Raw genomic sequence first — 17,028 nt, 5'->3', positions numbered from 1 at the left:
CCTGCGTGCACTGCAGAGCCGTACGATCCGATCCGAACGTAGGGGTACACACCGGTAAATCGATCCGCCAAGCTCATGAATTAGAGAGTTCTGAGCGCCGTAAAATTGGGGAATTGAAGAGATATGGTAGTGAACCTCTGGCCCGGACTCGGGGCTTCCAATTCTGAGCATTTTGGATGCTATTGGGCTCGAAAGTGGCGCTATTTTGCCATGTTGTGGAGGGATCGTTTTTCAAGATGGCTACTTTTCCGCTTTGGGGAAAATAGGGGTCGTCTTCTTTGCGTGAAAACATCTCGAAAAGTCAATGGTCAACCCACCATAAATTGAAAAGAAAATGAAAGATGACACATTGATCATCATTTTTCTGTGCAGCTTGAATACCTGTGAGAGTTTTGAGTATTTTTAAAAGAATTTTGAAGTACGGGCATTTAGCACTAGTGTCTATGGGAGTTTATTTGCAGGTATGCACCCTATAAAGAATCACAAAGATGGCCGTTTCGCGCATGCGCTGTGCCGCGGCAGTGGTCTTTTCAGTGGGCGGAACCTACGGGGAGGGGGAAAAAGTGTTTTAAAGGTATCAACAGGGGTTTTTTTCCGTAACAGATGCTTCCAAATCATAAGGGAGCAGTAGGCTATCACCCGATTACAACAATTGATAGTTGAAAGGGGGGGGGGGGGGGGGCATTTTGAGCTTTAAAGTAGCTGGAACTCAATTTATTGTCGCTGGGGGCGCTCTACAGCTTAGCAGGGGCAAAACAATCACTATTTTCGGGCTTAATATCGACCTCGGATAATATTTTTCTTTCATTTTTTTTTCAAAATATTGACTTTGGAGATATTCTGCTTGTCCTGAATGTGATTTTGTGTTAAAATTTAAAAGTTGCCTGCTATTATAGGGTACACACCGGTAAATCGATCCGCCAAGCTCATGAATAAAAGTTATACCCTCAAAATATTCTATATTAGAGAGTTCTGAGCGCCGTAAAATTGGGGAATTGAAGAGATATGGTAGTGAACCTCTGGCCCGGACTCGGGGCTTCCAATTCTGAGCATTTTGGATGCTATTGGGCTCGAAAGTGGCGCTATTTTGCCATGTTGTGGAGGGATCGTTTTTCAAGATGGCTACTTTTCCGCTTTGGGGAAAATAGGGGTCGTCTTCTTTGCGTGAAAATATCTCGAAAAGTCAATGGTCAACCCACCATAAATTGAAAAGAAAATGAAAGATGACACATTGATCATCATTTTTCTGTGCAGCTTGAATACCTGTGAGAGTTTTGAGTATTTTTAAAAGAATTTTGAAGTACGGGCATTTAGCACTAGTGTCTATGGGAGTTTATTTGCAGGTATGCACCCGTAGGGTAAAGAATGATCGTAAAGTAGCTGCGTTGTATGGCGTGTCAAACGTTGCAATATTCAATATTTTGCAATATATATGTTGGATGTTCAGTATGTGTTTGTTATCTTTTACATTTATGTGCGATGTTCAATATAAGTGTGCGATGTTTTTCATTATTTGCGCGATGTTTAATATATTTGTGCGATGTTTTACAATATATGTGCGATGTTCAATATATGTGTGCGATGTTTTACATTTATATGCGATTTTCAATTTATAAGTGCGATGTTTTTGACGATATATATGTGCGATGTTTTCAATATTATGTTCGATTTTTGCATTAAATGTGCGATGTTTTTCGATACAATTGTGTGTGTTGTTCTACAATATATTTGCGATATTCTCAAATATGTGAGCAATGTTTAACACATATGTTTGACATTTCGAGCTATTTGTATTCGATGTTTCATCGGTATGTTTGCATTCGATCTTTTGCAATATGCATTTGATGTTTCCCTTTTCATTCGATGTTTCTTTAAGAGTAAAAGTGTGGTTACTAGACCGCGAAAGTCTGACTATTTTGCCTAAAGTCAGTGTATGAGACGTCAGGGGATCGCGTAAACTGATTAGAGCCAGACCTAAACGGTAAAACCGGAATTGTGGGTAATTCTGTAAGCATACGCAATACGTTCATCATTGTTTGGGCAGTACCCCCAGATGTGCCTGCACTACCCATAGTGTTATGTGCATCATCTATGCATTGAGGAGTGCATGACACATGGTCTGAGCTCCAAGGCCGATGTGCACCTGTCCCGTTTAATGATCCAGTTACCTGATAATTTGTTAGCATAAGCTGATGTAAAATTGGGCAAAATTAGATGTTTATGAGAAAAAAATCAAATTGTAAGGGGTTAACCTTGCATTTCTTTTAGCAAAATCGGGAAAAATCAGATGTTTCTGGAAAATTGCAGATTGTATGGGGTTAGATGTGTATGAAACATTTCAAATTGTAAGGGGTGAACATTGCATATTTTTAGCGAAATTGGGCAAAATCAAATTTCCGAAAAATTTCAGATGTAAGGGATTAAGGCCAAAAAAAAAGTCTCCGGTTTCTGGTATGCGCGCGCGTCGCCGTAGCCATGCGCGTCGGCAAAATGAAAAAGTTTTTATTTTCAATGAACGATGATGTCTCAAAACCGCCAAACTCACTGGTTTGACTGGAATCCTGCTGCTGCAAAATTGTAACGTGTTTTTAGATGGGGTTATGATCGAGAATAAGCTTTATGTGGCCTCTCTGGTCTCCCATAATATTTGCACTAAGTTTAGTCGGGCACCATTTGCAGTCAGCCAAAAAAAAACAGGTAAAAAAAAAAAAAAAAAGCCGCGTCGCCGCACCACTTTTTGGGCAAGCTCCATACCAGAAACCGGAGACTTTTTTTGGCCTAACCTTGCTTTTTTAGTGAAATTTTGCAAAGTTAGATGTTACGAAAACTTTTAAATTGAAAGGGGTTTACCTCGCATTTTTTTTTAAAGCGAAAATCGGAAAAAATCAAATGTTTCTGGAAAATTGCAGATTGTAAGGGGTTAGCCTTGCGTTTTGAATAAGATTTGGGAAAATTAATTGTTCATGAAAAAAAATCAAATTGTAAGGGGCAAACCTTGTATTTTTTTAAAAGCAAATTAGGACACAATCGGATGATTCTGGAAAATTGCAGATTGTTAGGGCGTAACCTTGTATTTCTAGCAAAATTGGGCAAAAAGAAATGTTTATGAACATTTTTAAATTGTATACCTTGTATATTTAGTAAAATTGGGCAAAATCAGATTTGTATGAAAAATCTAGAATGGTAATTAGCAAAATTTGGAGCATATTTTACTAAAATTGGGCAAAATCAGATGCTTCTAAAAAATCCAGATGTAAAGATTCCGCAAAAAACAGCTGTTGAAAAAGAGCCCAATGTTGAACTTTACTGAGTCTGAGGTCTATCGAGGGGACGATCCTTATTTCAACTCCCGGAGATTCGCTGACAGTCTCTATTTTTCTTTTTAAGAAAGTCGAAATAGCTGAAGAGGGAGGTGAGAATCTATATGTGCCCAGATACAAAGAGTAGAAACCTACGCGTCTGCCTTTTGAAAATACACAATTGCGGTGTTCATTGTTGCGTAATGATCCGCCTAGCACACGACTGTTTTGCACATTAGGCTGTGAATATGCAGCTTCCTAACACACCAAACACACTGGGCTCATTATATCGACTTGTTTTTACCCATTAAGGTAAAGCAAATGGACCCAGTAATCTTCCTGGCGCGTTTGCTCACCTATAAAGCCAACTTTTCTCAGTTTAAGGAAAACTCTAAGGTAACGAAATGGCCGAGTGGTTACGATTCGTCGTCCACGGTTAGCGGGGTCCCAGGTTCGAATCCCGCTGGTGTCTTTTTTGGTTTTTAACGTATGAGTTCAATTATTCACTATAAGAGATTTAATTTCCCGTCGTAAAGTACCAACAGTATCTTAGCTTAATCGGTAAGCACTGCTGCTGGTACTGTCCGCGAGTTCCAGGTTGGCGCCTTCGTACAGGTTCAGGGCATGTGGTCCACTCGGAGGATCAGGGCTTAGGGGCCGCCCTGTTCCTCCCTTAGCTCTTTGCTTTTACATGGTGCCTGGCCCTCCGGGGTTATATGGATGGATAGGGAAGGAAGTGTGTATTGGTCGGGGACGCCGAGACCCCGGAAGAGAACTAAGGGATCGGCTGGGGCATTGTTATGGCTCAGACCGATCCCTGAAAGCTTGACTAGCACATAACTTTTTGATTTTTTTACCCTCTATCTTTTATACTTTGGTTTAGTTTGATATCTACAGCTGCTCGGCAGGTCTACGGGTAGTATCAAAATTGAAACAAAGGTGTATGTCATAAATCAATGAATATTTCATAATTGACTATAATCAAAACGGAGTTTCGTTCGATCAATTTGACTATCATTATATAATGACGCGATTGCCAATTGACGTAAGAAAAGCCATAAATTATACCGGGAAAGAATAAAGATGTACATTGTAATATAAATATATTTATACATCTTTCAAATAACGTGTCTTTAATTGTGAGCATTATTCCAAACAATACAGTAATTCGCAATAGTAATAGAACGGTATATGATAGCACGATCAATGCGTCTCTATTAAATTTAAAAGAAAAATATAATTTAGTCGCCTATGCATGTGAAATATTCTTTGATTGACTATGAGCATTCCATACGAATGAGTTAATTCGCAAAATATAGCAACAACAAAAGAGAAAGGAAAAAGAGAAACTTAATGTATTGATTTAACAGTTTGCATTTTAGCAAAATTGTGAAAAATCAGATGTTTCTGGAAAATTGCAGCTTGTAAGGGGTTAACCTTGCTTTTTAAGTAAAATTTAGATGTTTATGAAACATTTCAAATTGTAAGGGGTGAACCTTGCATTTTTTAGCGAAATTGGGAAAAATCAGATCTTTCTGGAAAATTTCAGATTGTAAGGGGTTAAAATTGCATTTGTAGTAAAATTTGGCAAAATAAGATGTGTATGAAAAATTTCAAATTGTAAGGGGTTAACCTTTCTTTTTTAGTAAAATTGGGAAAATTTAAATGTTTACGAAAAATTTCAAATTGTCAGTGGTTAACCTTGCATTTTTTAGCAAAATAGGGCAAAATCAGGTGTTTTGGGAAAATTTCAGATGGTAAAGGGTTTACTTTGCATTTTTAGCAAAATTGGGAAAAATCAGATTTGTATGAAAAATCAAAAATTGTAAGGGGTTAACCTTGCCAAATTAGGGCAAAATCAGATGTTTCTGGAAAATTGCAGATTGAAAGGGGTTAACCTTGCTTTTTTAAGCGAAATTGGGGAAAATCAGATGTTTCTTGAAAATTGCAGATTGTAAGGGGTTAACTTGGCATTTTTAGCATAACTGGGCAATATCAGATTTATATGAAAAATCTCAAATTGTAAGGGGTGAACCTTGTATTTTTAGCGAAATTGGGCAAATCAGATCTTTCTGGAAAATTTCAGAATGTAAGGGTTTAACCTTTGCCAAATTAGGGCAAAATCAGATGTTTCTTGAAAATTGCAGATTGAAAGGGGTTAACCTTGTTTGAAAAATCAAAAATTGTAAGGGTTAACCTTTGCCAAATTAGGGCACTAAAAAAGCAAGGTTAACCCCCTTACATCTGAAAATTTCAAATTGTTAGGGGTTCACCTTGCATTTTTAGCAAAATTGGGAAAAATCAGATTTGTATGAAAAATCAAAAATTGTAAGGGTTTAACCTTTGCCAAATTAGGGCAAAATCAGATGATTTTTGAAAATTGCAGATTGAAAGGAGTTAACCTTGCATTTTAAGCAAAATTGGGCAAAATCAGATGGTCTGAAAAAAATTCCGATGTAAGGAATTAACCTTACTTTTTTTTTAGTGAAATTTGGTAAAAATTTGATGTTTATGAAAAATTTCATTTTGTAAGGGGTTCAGATTGCATTTTTTTTAGCAAAATAGGGCAAAATCAGGTGTTTATGGAAAATTTCAGATTGTAAGGGGTTAACTTTGCAGTTTTAGCAAAATTGGGAAAAATCAGATTTGTATGAAAAATCAAAAATTGTAAGGGGTTAACCTTGCCAAATTAGGGCAAAATCAGATGTTTCTGGAAAATTGCAGATTGAAAGGGGTTAACCTTGCTTTTTTAAGCGAAATTGGGAAAAATCAAATGTTTCTTAAAAATTGAAGATTGTAAGGGGTTAACTTGGCATTTTTAGCATAACTGGGCAATATCAGATTTATATGAAAAATCTCAAATTGTAAGGGTGAACCTTGTATTTTTAGCGGAAACTTTACATCTGGATTTATAGAAGCATCTGATTCTGCCCAATTTTAGTAAAATATGCTTCAAATTTTGCTAAAAAAGCAAGGTTAACCCCTTACCATTTTAGATTTTTCATACAAATCTGATTGTGCCAAATTTTACTAAATATACAAGGTACACCTCTTACAGTTTAAAATTTTTCATAAACATTTCTTTTTGCCCAATTTTGCTAGAAATACAAGGTTAAGCCCTAACAATCTGCAATTTTCCAGAATCATCTGATTGTGTCCTATTTTGCCAAAAAAATGCAAGGTTAACCCCATACAATTTGATTTTTTTTCATGAACATCTAATTTTTCCCAATCTTATTCAAAAAGCAAGGTTCACCCCTTACAATCTGCAATTTTTCAGAAACATCAGATTTTTTCCCCAATTTCGCGTAAAAATTGCGAGGTTAACCCTTTATAATTTGAATTTTTTCATAAACATCTTACTTTGCAAAATTTCACTAAAAAAGCAAGGATAATCCCTTACATAGTAAAATATGCTTCAAATTTTGCTAAAAAAGCAAGGTTAACCCCTTACCATTTTAGATTTTTCATACAAATCTGATTTTGCCAAATTTTACTAAATATACAAGGTACACCTCTTACAGTTTAAAATTTTTCATAAACATTTCTTTTTGCCCAATTTTGCTAGAAATACAAGGTTAAGCCCTAACAATCTGCAATTTTCCAGAATCATCTGATTGTGTCCTATTTTGCCAAAAAAATGCAAGGTTAACCCCATACAATTTGATTTTTTTCAATGAACATCTCATTTTTCCCAATCTTATTCAAAAAGCAAGGTTAACCCCTTACAATCTGCAATTTTCCAGAAACATCAGACTTTTTCCCCAATTTCGCGTAAAAAATGCGAGGTTAACCCTTTATAATTTGAAATTTTTCATAAACATCTTACTTTGCAAAATTTCACTAAAAAAGCAAGGATAATCCCTTACATCTGAAATTTTCCAGAAACATCTGATTTTGCCAAATTTTGCTAAAATGCAAGGTTAACCCCTGTTTTTGCTAAAAAAAAAATGCAAGCTGAACCCCTTACAATTTGAATTTTTCATAAACATCTAATTTTTTTACCAAATTTCACTAAAAAAAAAGTAAGGTTAATTCCTTGCATCGGAATTTTTTTCAGAAACATCTGATTTTGCCCAATTTTCCTAATATCTGCAAGGTTCACCCCTTACAATTAGAGATTTTTCATAAAAATCTCATTTTGCCCAATTTTGCTTAAAATGCAAGGTTAACCCCTTTCAATCTGCAATTTTCCAGAAACATCTAATTTTGCCCTAATTTGGCGAAGGTTAACCCCTTACAATTTTTGATTTTGCATACAAATCTGATTTTTCCCAATTTTGCTTAAAATGCAGGGTGAATCCTTTACAATCTGACATTTTTCATGAACACCCGGTTTTGCCGTATTTTGCTAAAAAATGCAAGGTTAACCCCTAACAATTTGAAATTTTTCATGCACATTAAAATTTGCCCAATTTTACTAAAGAAGCAAGGTAAACCCCCTTACATCTGAAAATTTCAGATGTAAGGGGGCTAACCTTGCTCTTTTAGTGCCCTAATTTGGCAAAATGTCAGAAACCCCTTACAATTTGAGATTTTTCATGAAAATCTGATATTGCCCAGTTTTGCTAAAAATGCAAGGTTAACCCCTTTCAATCTGCAATTTTCCAAAAACATCTGATTTTGCCCTAATTGGGCAAAGGTTAACCCCTTACAATTTTTGATTTTTCATACAAGGTTAACCCCTTTCAATCTGCAATTTAAAAAAAAACCCCGAATTTGCCCTAATTTGGCAAAGGTTAACCCCTTACCATTTTAGATTTTTCATACAAATCTGATTTTGCCAAATTTTACTAAATATACAAGGTACACCTCTTACAGTTTAAAATTTTTCATAAACATTTCTTTTTGCCAAATTTTGCTAGAAATACAAGGTTAAGCCCTAACAATCTGCAATTTTCCAGAATCATCTGATTGTGTCCTATTTTGCCAAAAAAATGCAAGGTTAACCCCATACAATTTGATTTTTTTTCATGAACATCTCATTTTTCCCAATCTTATTCAAAAAGCAAGGTTAACCCCTTACAATCTGCAATTTTCCAGAAACATCAGATTTTTTCCCCAATTTCGCGTAAAAAATGCGAGGTTAACCCTTTATAATTTGAAATTTTTCATAAAAACATCTTACTTTGCAAAATTTCACTAAAAAAGCAAGGATAATCCCTTACATCTGAAATTTTCCAGAAACATCTGATTTTGCCAAATTTTGCTAAAATGCAAGGTTAACCCCTGTTTTTGCTAAAAAAAAAATGCAAGCTGAACCCCTTACAATTTGAATTTTTTCATAAACATCTAATTTTTTTTACCAAATTTCACTAAAAAAAAAGTAAGGTTAATTCCTTGCATCGGAATTTTTTTCAGAAACATCTGATTTTGCCCAATTTTCCTAATATCTGCAAGGTTCACCCCTTACAATTTGAGATTTTTCATAAAAATCTCATTTTGCCCAATTTTGCTTAAAATGCAAGGTTAACCCCTTTCAATCTGCAATTTTCCAGAAACATCTAATTTTGCCCTAATTTGGCGAAGGTTAACCCCTTACAATTTTTGATTTTGCATACAAATCTGATTTTTCCCAATTTTGCTTAAAATGCAGGGTGAATCCTTTACAATCTGACATTTTTCATGAACACCCGGTTTTGCCGTATTTTGCTAAAAAATGCAAGGTTAACCCCTAACAATTTGAAATTTTTCATGCACATTAAAATTTGCCCAATTTTACTAAAGAAGCAAGGTAAACCCCCTTACATCTGAAAATTTCAGATGTAAGGGGGCTAACCTTGCTCTTTTAGTGCCCTAATTTGGCAAAATGTCAGAAACCCCTTACAATTTTTGATTTTTCATACAAATCTGATTTTGCCCAAATTTGCTAAAAATGCAAGGTTCGACCCTTACAATTTGAGATTTTTCATGAAAATCTGATATTGCCCAGTTTTGCTAAAAATGCAAGGTTAACCCCTTTTTCCAAAAACATCTGATTTTGCCCTAATTGGGCAAAGGTTAACCCCTTACAATTTTTGATTTTTCATACAAGGTTAACCCCTTTCAATCTGCAATTTTAAAAAAAACCCCCGAATTTGCCCTAATTTGGCAAAGGTTAACCCCTTACAATCTGAAATTTTCCAGAAAGATCTGATTTGCCCAATTTCGCTAAAAATACAAGGTTCACCACTTACAATTTGAGATTTTTCATATAAATCTGATATTGCCCAGTTATGCTAAAAATGCCAAGTTAACCCCATACAATCTGCAATTTTCAAGAAACATCTGATTTTTCCCAATTCTGCTTAAAAAAGCAAGGTTAACCCCTTTCAATCTGCAATTTTCCAGAAACATCTGATTTTGCCCTAATTTGGCAAGGTTAACCCCTTACAATTTTTGATTTTTCATACAAATCTGATTTTGCCCAATTTTGCTAAAAATGTAAAGTAAACCCCTTACAATCTGACATTTTCCATGAACACCTGATTTTGCCCTATTTTGCTAAAAAATGCAAGGTTCACCCCTTACAATTTGAGATTTTTCATAAACATTTAAATTTGCCCAATTTTACTAAAAAAGCAAGGTTAACCCCTTACAATCTGAAATTTTCCAGAAAGTTCTGATTTTGCCCAATTTCGCTAAAAATACAAGGTTCACCCCTTACAATTTGAGATTTTTCATAAACATCTAACTTTGCCAAATTTCACTAAAAAAAGCAAGGATAATCCCTTACATCTGAAATGTTCCAGAAATATCTGATTTTGCCCAATTTTGCTAAAATGCAAGGTTAACCCCTTACAATCTGACATTTTTCATAAACACCTGATTTTGCCCTATTTTGCTAAAAAATGCAAGGTTCACCCCTTACAATTTGAGATTTTTCATAAACATTTAAATTTGCCCAATTTTACTAAAAAAGCAAGGTTAACCCCTTACAATTTGAAATGTTTCATTCACATCTTATTTTGCCAAATATCACTAAATAAGCAAGGTTAACCCCTTACAATCTGAAATTTTCCAGAAAGATCTGATTTTGCCCAATTTCGCTAAAAATACAAGGTTCACCCCTTACAATTTGAGATTTTTCATATAAATCTGATATTGCCCAGTTATGCTAAAAATGCCAAGTTAACCCCATACAATCTGCAATTTTCAAGAAACAACTGATTTTTCCCAATTTCGCTTAAAAAAGCAAGGTTAACCCCTTTCAATCTGCAATTTTCCAGAAACATCTGATTTTGCCCTAATTTGGCAAGGTTAACCCCTTTCAATTTTTGATTTTTCATACAAATCTGATTTTGCCCAATTTTGCTAAAAATGCAAAGTAAACCCCTTACAATCTGACATTTTCCATGAACACCTGATTTTGCCCTATTTTGCTAAAAAATGCAAGGTTCACCCTTTACAATTTGAGATTTTTCATAAACATTTAAATTTGCCCAATTTTACTAAAAAAGCAAGGTTAACCCCTTACAATTTGAATTTTCCAGAAAGATCTGATTTTGCCCAATTTTGCTAAAAATACAAGGTTCACCCCTTACAATTTGAGATTTTTCATATAAATCTGATATTGCCCAGTTATGCTAAAAATGCCAAGTTAACCCCATACAATCTGCAATTTTCAAGAAACAACTGATTTTTCCCAATTTCGCTTAAAAAAGCAAGGTTATCCCCCTTTCAATCTGCAATTTTCCAGAAACATCTGATTTTGCCCTAATTTGGCAAGGTTAACCCCTTTCAATTTTTGATTTTTCATACAAATCTGATTTTGCCCAATTTTGCTAAAAATGCAAAGTAAACCCCTTACAATCTGACATTTTCCATGAACACCTGATTTTGCCCTATTTTGCTAAAAAATGCAAGGTTCACCCCTTACAATTTGAGATTTTTCATAAACATTTAAATTTGCCCAATTTTACTAAAAAAGCAAGGTTAACCCCTTACAATCTGAAATTTTCCAGAAAGTTCTGATTTTGCCCAATTTCGCTAAAAATACAAGGTTCACCCCTTACAATTTGAAATTTTTCATAAACATCTAACTTTGCCAAATTTCACTAAAAAAAGCAAGGATAATCCCTTACATCTGAAATGTTCCAGAAATATCTGATTTTGCCCAATTTTGCTAAAATGCAAGGTTAACCCCTTACAATCTGACATTTTTCATAAACACCTGATTTTGCCCTATTTTGCTAAAAAAATGCAAGGTTCACCCCTTACAATTTGAGATTTTTCATATAAATCTGATATTGCCCAGTTATGCTAAAAATGCCAAGTTAACCCCATACAATCTGCAATTTTCAAGAAACAACTGATTTTTCCCAATTTCGCTTAAAAAAGCAAGGTTAACCCCTTTCAATCTGCAATTTTCCAGAAACATCTGATTTTGCCCTAATTTGGCAAGGTTAACCCCTTTCAATTTTTGATTTTTCATACAAATCTGATTTTGCCCAATTTTGCTAAAAATGCAAAGTAAACCCCTTACAATCTGACATTTTCCATGAACACCTGATTTTGCCCTATTTTGCTAAAAAATGCAAGGTTCACCCCTTACAATTTGAGATTTTTCATAAACATTTAAATTTGCCCAATTTTACTAAAAAAGCAAGGTTAACCCCTTACAATCTGAAATTTTCCAGAAAGTTCTGATTTTGCCCAATTTCGCTAAAAATACAAGGTTCACCCCTTACAATTTGAAATTTTTCATAAACATCTAACTTTGCCAAATTTCACTAAAAAAAGCAAGGATAATCCCTTACATCTGAAATGTTCCAGAAATATCTGATTTTGCCCAATTTTGCTAAAATGCAAGGTTAACCCCTTACAATCTGACATTTTTCATAAACACCTGATTTTGCCCTATTTTGCTAAAAAAATGCAAGGTTCACCCCTTACAATTTGAGATTTTTCATAAACATTTAAATTTGCCCACTTTTACTAAAAAAGCAAGGTTCACCCCTTACAATTTGAAATGTTTCATTCACATCTTATTTTGCAAAATATCACTAAATAAGCAAGGTTAACCCCTTACAATCTGAAATTTTCCAGAAAGATCTGATTTTGCCCAATTTCGCTAAAAATACAAGGTTCACCCCTTACAATTTGAGATTTTTCATAAACATCTAACTTTGCCAAATGTCACTTAAAAAAGCAAGGATAATCCCTTACATCTGAAATGTTCCAGAAATATCTGATTTTGCCCAATTTTGCTAAAATGCAAGGTCAACCCCTTACAATCTGACATTTTTCATAAACACCTGATTTTGCCCTATTTTGCTAAAAAAATGCAAGGTTAACCCCTTAGAATTTGAGATTTTTCATTCACATCTTATTTTGCCAAATATCACTAAATAAGCAAGGTTAAACCCTTACAATCTGAAATTTTCAAGAAAGATCTGATTTTTCCCAATTTCGCTAAAAAAACAAGGTTCACCCCTTACAATTTGAGATTTTTCATAAAAATCTCATTTTGCCCCATTTTGCTTAAAATGCAAGGTTAACCCCTTTCAATCTGCAATTTTCCAGTAACATCTGATTTTGCCCTAATTTGGCAAAGGTTAACCTCTTACAATTTTTGATTTTTCATACAAATCTGATTATTCCCAATTTTGCTAAAAATGCAAGGTGAACCCTTTACAATCTGAAATTTTTCATGAACACCTGGTTTTGCCGTATTTTGCTAAAAAATGCAATGTTAACCCCTTACAATTTGAAATTTTTCATTCACATCTTATTTTGCCAAATTTCACTAAAAAAAGCAAGGATAATCCCTTACATCTGAAATGTTCCAGAAATATCTGATTTTGCCCAATTTTGCTAAAATGCAAGGTTAACCCCTTACAATCTGACATTTTTCATAAACACCTGATTTTGCCCTATTTTGCTAAAAAAATGCAAGGTTCACCCCTTACAATTTGAGATTTTTCATAAACATTTAAATTTGCCCACTTTTACTAAAAAAGCAAGGTTCACCCCTTACAATTTGAAATGTTTCATTCACATCTTATTTTGCAAAATATCACTAAATAAGCAAGGTTAACCCCTTACAATCTGAAATTTTCCAGAAAGATCTGATTTTGCCCAATTTCGCTAAAAATACAAGGTTCACCCCTTACAATTTGAGATTTTTCATAAACATCTAACTTTGCCAAATGTCACTTAAAAAAGCAAGGATAATCCCTTACATCTGAAATGTTCCAGAAATATCTGATTTTGCCCAATTTTGCTAAAATGCAAGGTCAACCCCTTACAATCTGACATTTTTCATAAACACCTGATTTTGCCCTATTTTGCTAAAAAAATGCAAGGTTAACCCCTTAGAATTTGAGATTTTTCATTCACATCTTATTTTGCCAAATATCACTAAATAAGCAAGGTTAAACCCTTACAATCTGAAATTTTCAAGAAAGATCTGATTTTTCCCAATTTCGCTAAAAAAACAAGGTTCACCCCTTACAATTTGAGATTTTTCATAAAAATCTCATTTTGCCCCATTTTGCTTAAAATGCAAGGTTAACCCCTTTCAATCTGCAATTTTCCAGTAACATCTGATTTTGCCCTAATTTGGCAAAGGTTAACCTCTTACAATTTTTGATTTTTCATACAAATCTGATTATTCCCAATTTTGCTAAAAATGCAAGGTGAACCCTTTACAATCTGAAATTTTTCATGAACACCTGGTTTTGCCGTATTTTGCTAAAAAATGCAATGTTAACCCCTTACAATTTGAAATTTTTCATTCACATCTTATTTTGCCAAATTTCACTAAAGAGCAAGGTTAACCCCTTTCATCTGAAATTTTTCATACACATCTCATTTTGCCCAATTTTGCTAAAAATGCAAGGTTCACCCCTTACAATTTGAGATTTTTCATAAACATTTAAATTTGCCCAATTTTACTACAAAAAGCAAGGTTAACCCCTTACAATTTGAATTTTGCATTCACATCTTATTTTTCCAAATATCACTAAAAAAGCAAGGTTAACCCCTTACAATCTGAAATTGTCCAGAAAGATCTGATTTTGCCCAATTTCGCTAAAAATACAAGGTTAACCCCTTACAATTCGAGATATTTCATATAAATCTGATTTTGCCCAGTTATGCTAAAAATGCCAAGTTAACCCCTTACAATCTGCAATTTTCAAGAAACATCTGATTTTTCCCAATTTCGCTTAAAAAAAATGCAAGGTTCACCCCTTACTATTTGAAATGTTTCATAAACAGAATATTTCACACATAGGGGCCTAAATTATATATATTTTAAATTTAATAGAGACGCATTGATCGTGCTATCATATACCATTCTAATACCATTGCGAATTACTGTATTGTTTGGAATGCTCACAATTGAAGACACGTTGTTTGAAAGATGTATAAACAATATTTATATTACAATGTACATCTTTATTCTTTCCCGGTATAATTTATGGCGTTTCTTACGTCAATTGGCAATCGCGTCATTATATAATGATAGTCAAATTGATCGAACGAAACTCCGTTTTGATTATAGTCAATTATGAAATATTCATTGATTTATGACATACACCTTTGTTTCAATTTTGATACTACCCGTAGACCTGCCGAGCAGCTGTAGATATCAAACTAAACCAAAGTATAAAAGATAGAGGGTAAAAAAATCAAAAAGTTATGTGCTAGTCAAGCTTTCAGGGATCGGTCTGAGCCATAACAATGCCCCAGCCGATCCCTTAGTTCTCTTCCGGGGTCTCGGCGTCCCCGACCAATACACACTTCCTTCCTTATCCATCCATATAACCCCGGAGGGCCAGGCACCATGTAAAAGCAAAGAGCTAAGGGAGGAACAGGGCGGCCCCTAAGCCCTGATCCTCCGAGTGGACCACATGCCCTGAACCTGTACGAAGGCGCCAACCTGGAACTCGCGGACAGTACCAGCAGCAGTGCTTACCGATTAAGCTAAGGTACTGTTGGTACTTTACGACGGGAAATTAAATCTCTTATGGTGAATAATTGAACTCATAGGTTAAAAACCAAAAAAGACACCAGCGGGATTCGAACCCGGGACCCCGCTAACCGTGGACGACGAATCGTAACCACTCGGCCATTTCGTTACCTTAGAATTTTCCTTAAACTGAGAAAAGTTGTCTTTATAGGTGAGCAAACGCGCCAGGAAGATTACTGGGTCCATTTGCTTTACCTTAATGGGTAAAAACAAGTCGATATTATGAGCCCAGTGTGTTTGGTTTGTTAGGAAGCTGCATAACACAGCCTAATGTGCAAAACAGTCGTGTGCTAGGCGGATCATTACGCAACAATGAACACCGCAATTGTGTATTTTCAAAAGGCAGACGCGTAGGTTTCTACTCTTTGTATCTGGGCACATATAGATTCTCACCTCCCTCTTCAGCTATTTCGACTTTCTTAAAAAGAAAAATAGAGACTGTCAGCGAATCTCCGGGAGTTGAAATAAGGATCGTCCCCTCGATAGACCTCAGACTCAGTAAAGTTCAACATTGGGCTCTTTTTCAACAGCTGTTTTCGCGGAAACTTTACATCTGGATTTTTTAGAAGCATCTGATTTAGCCCAATTTTAGTAAAATATGCTCCAAATTTTGCTAAAAGAGCAAGGTTAACCCCTTACCATTTTAGATTTTTCATACAAATCTGATTTTGCCCAATTTTACTAAATATACAAGGTATACAATTTAAAAATGTTCATAAACATTTCTTTTTGCCCAATTTTGCTAGAAATACAAGGTTACGCCCTAACAATCTGCAATTTTTCCGAATCATCTGATTGTGTCCTATTTTGCCCAATCTAATTCAAAAAGCAAGGTTAACCCCTTACAATCTGCAATTTTCCAGAAACATTTGATTTTTTCCGATTTTCGCCTTTAAAAAATGCGAGGTTAACCCCTTTCAATTTGAAATTTTTGTAACATCTAACTTTGCAAAATTTCACTAAAAAAGCAAGGCCAAAAAAAAAAGTCTCCGGTTTCTGGTATGGAGCTTGCCCAAAAAGTGGTGCGGCAACGCGGCTTTTTTGTTTTTACCTTTTTTTTTTTGCTTCAAATGTCGGCTGATGACTGCAAATGGTGCCCGACTAAACTTGGTGCAAATATATGGGAGTCCAGAGAGGCCACATAAAGCTTATTCTCGATCATAACCCCATCTAAAAACACGTTAAAATTTTGCAGCAGCAGGATTCCAGTCAAACCAGTGAGTTTGGCGGTTTTGAGACATCATCGTTCATTGAAAATAAAAACGTTTTCATTTTGCCGACGCGCATGGCTACGGCGACGCGCGCGCATACCAGAAACCGGAGATTTTTTTTTTGGCCTTAATCCCTTACATCTGAAATTTTTCGGAAACATCTGATTTTGCCCAATTTCGCTAAAATATGCAATGTTCACCCCTTACAATTTGAAATGTTTCATAAACATCTAACCCCATACAATCTGCAATTTTCCAGAAACATCTGATTTTTCCCGAAAATGCAAGGTTAAACCCCTTACAATTTGATTTTTTTTCATAAACATCTAATTTTGCCCAATTTTACATCGGCTTATGCTAACAAATTATCAGGTAACTGGATCATTAAACGGGACAGGTGCACATCGGCCTTGGAGCTCAGACCATGTGTCATGCACTCTTCAATGCATAGATGATGCACATAACACTATGGGTAGTACAGGCACAGCTGGGGGTATACCCAAACAATGATGAACGCATTGCGTATGCTTAAAGAATTACCCACAATTCCGGTTTTTACCAT

The sequence above is a fragment of the Patiria miniata genome, unplaced genomic scaffold (genome assembly GCF_015706575.1).
Source record: "Patiria miniata isolate m_02_andy unplaced genomic scaffold, ASM1570657v1 HiC_scaffold_27, whole genome shotgun sequence".
Lineage (NCBI taxonomy): Eukaryota > Metazoa > Echinodermata > Asteroidea > Valvatida > Asterinidae > Patiria > Patiria miniata.
This window is presented reverse-complemented; position numbering follows the sequence as displayed.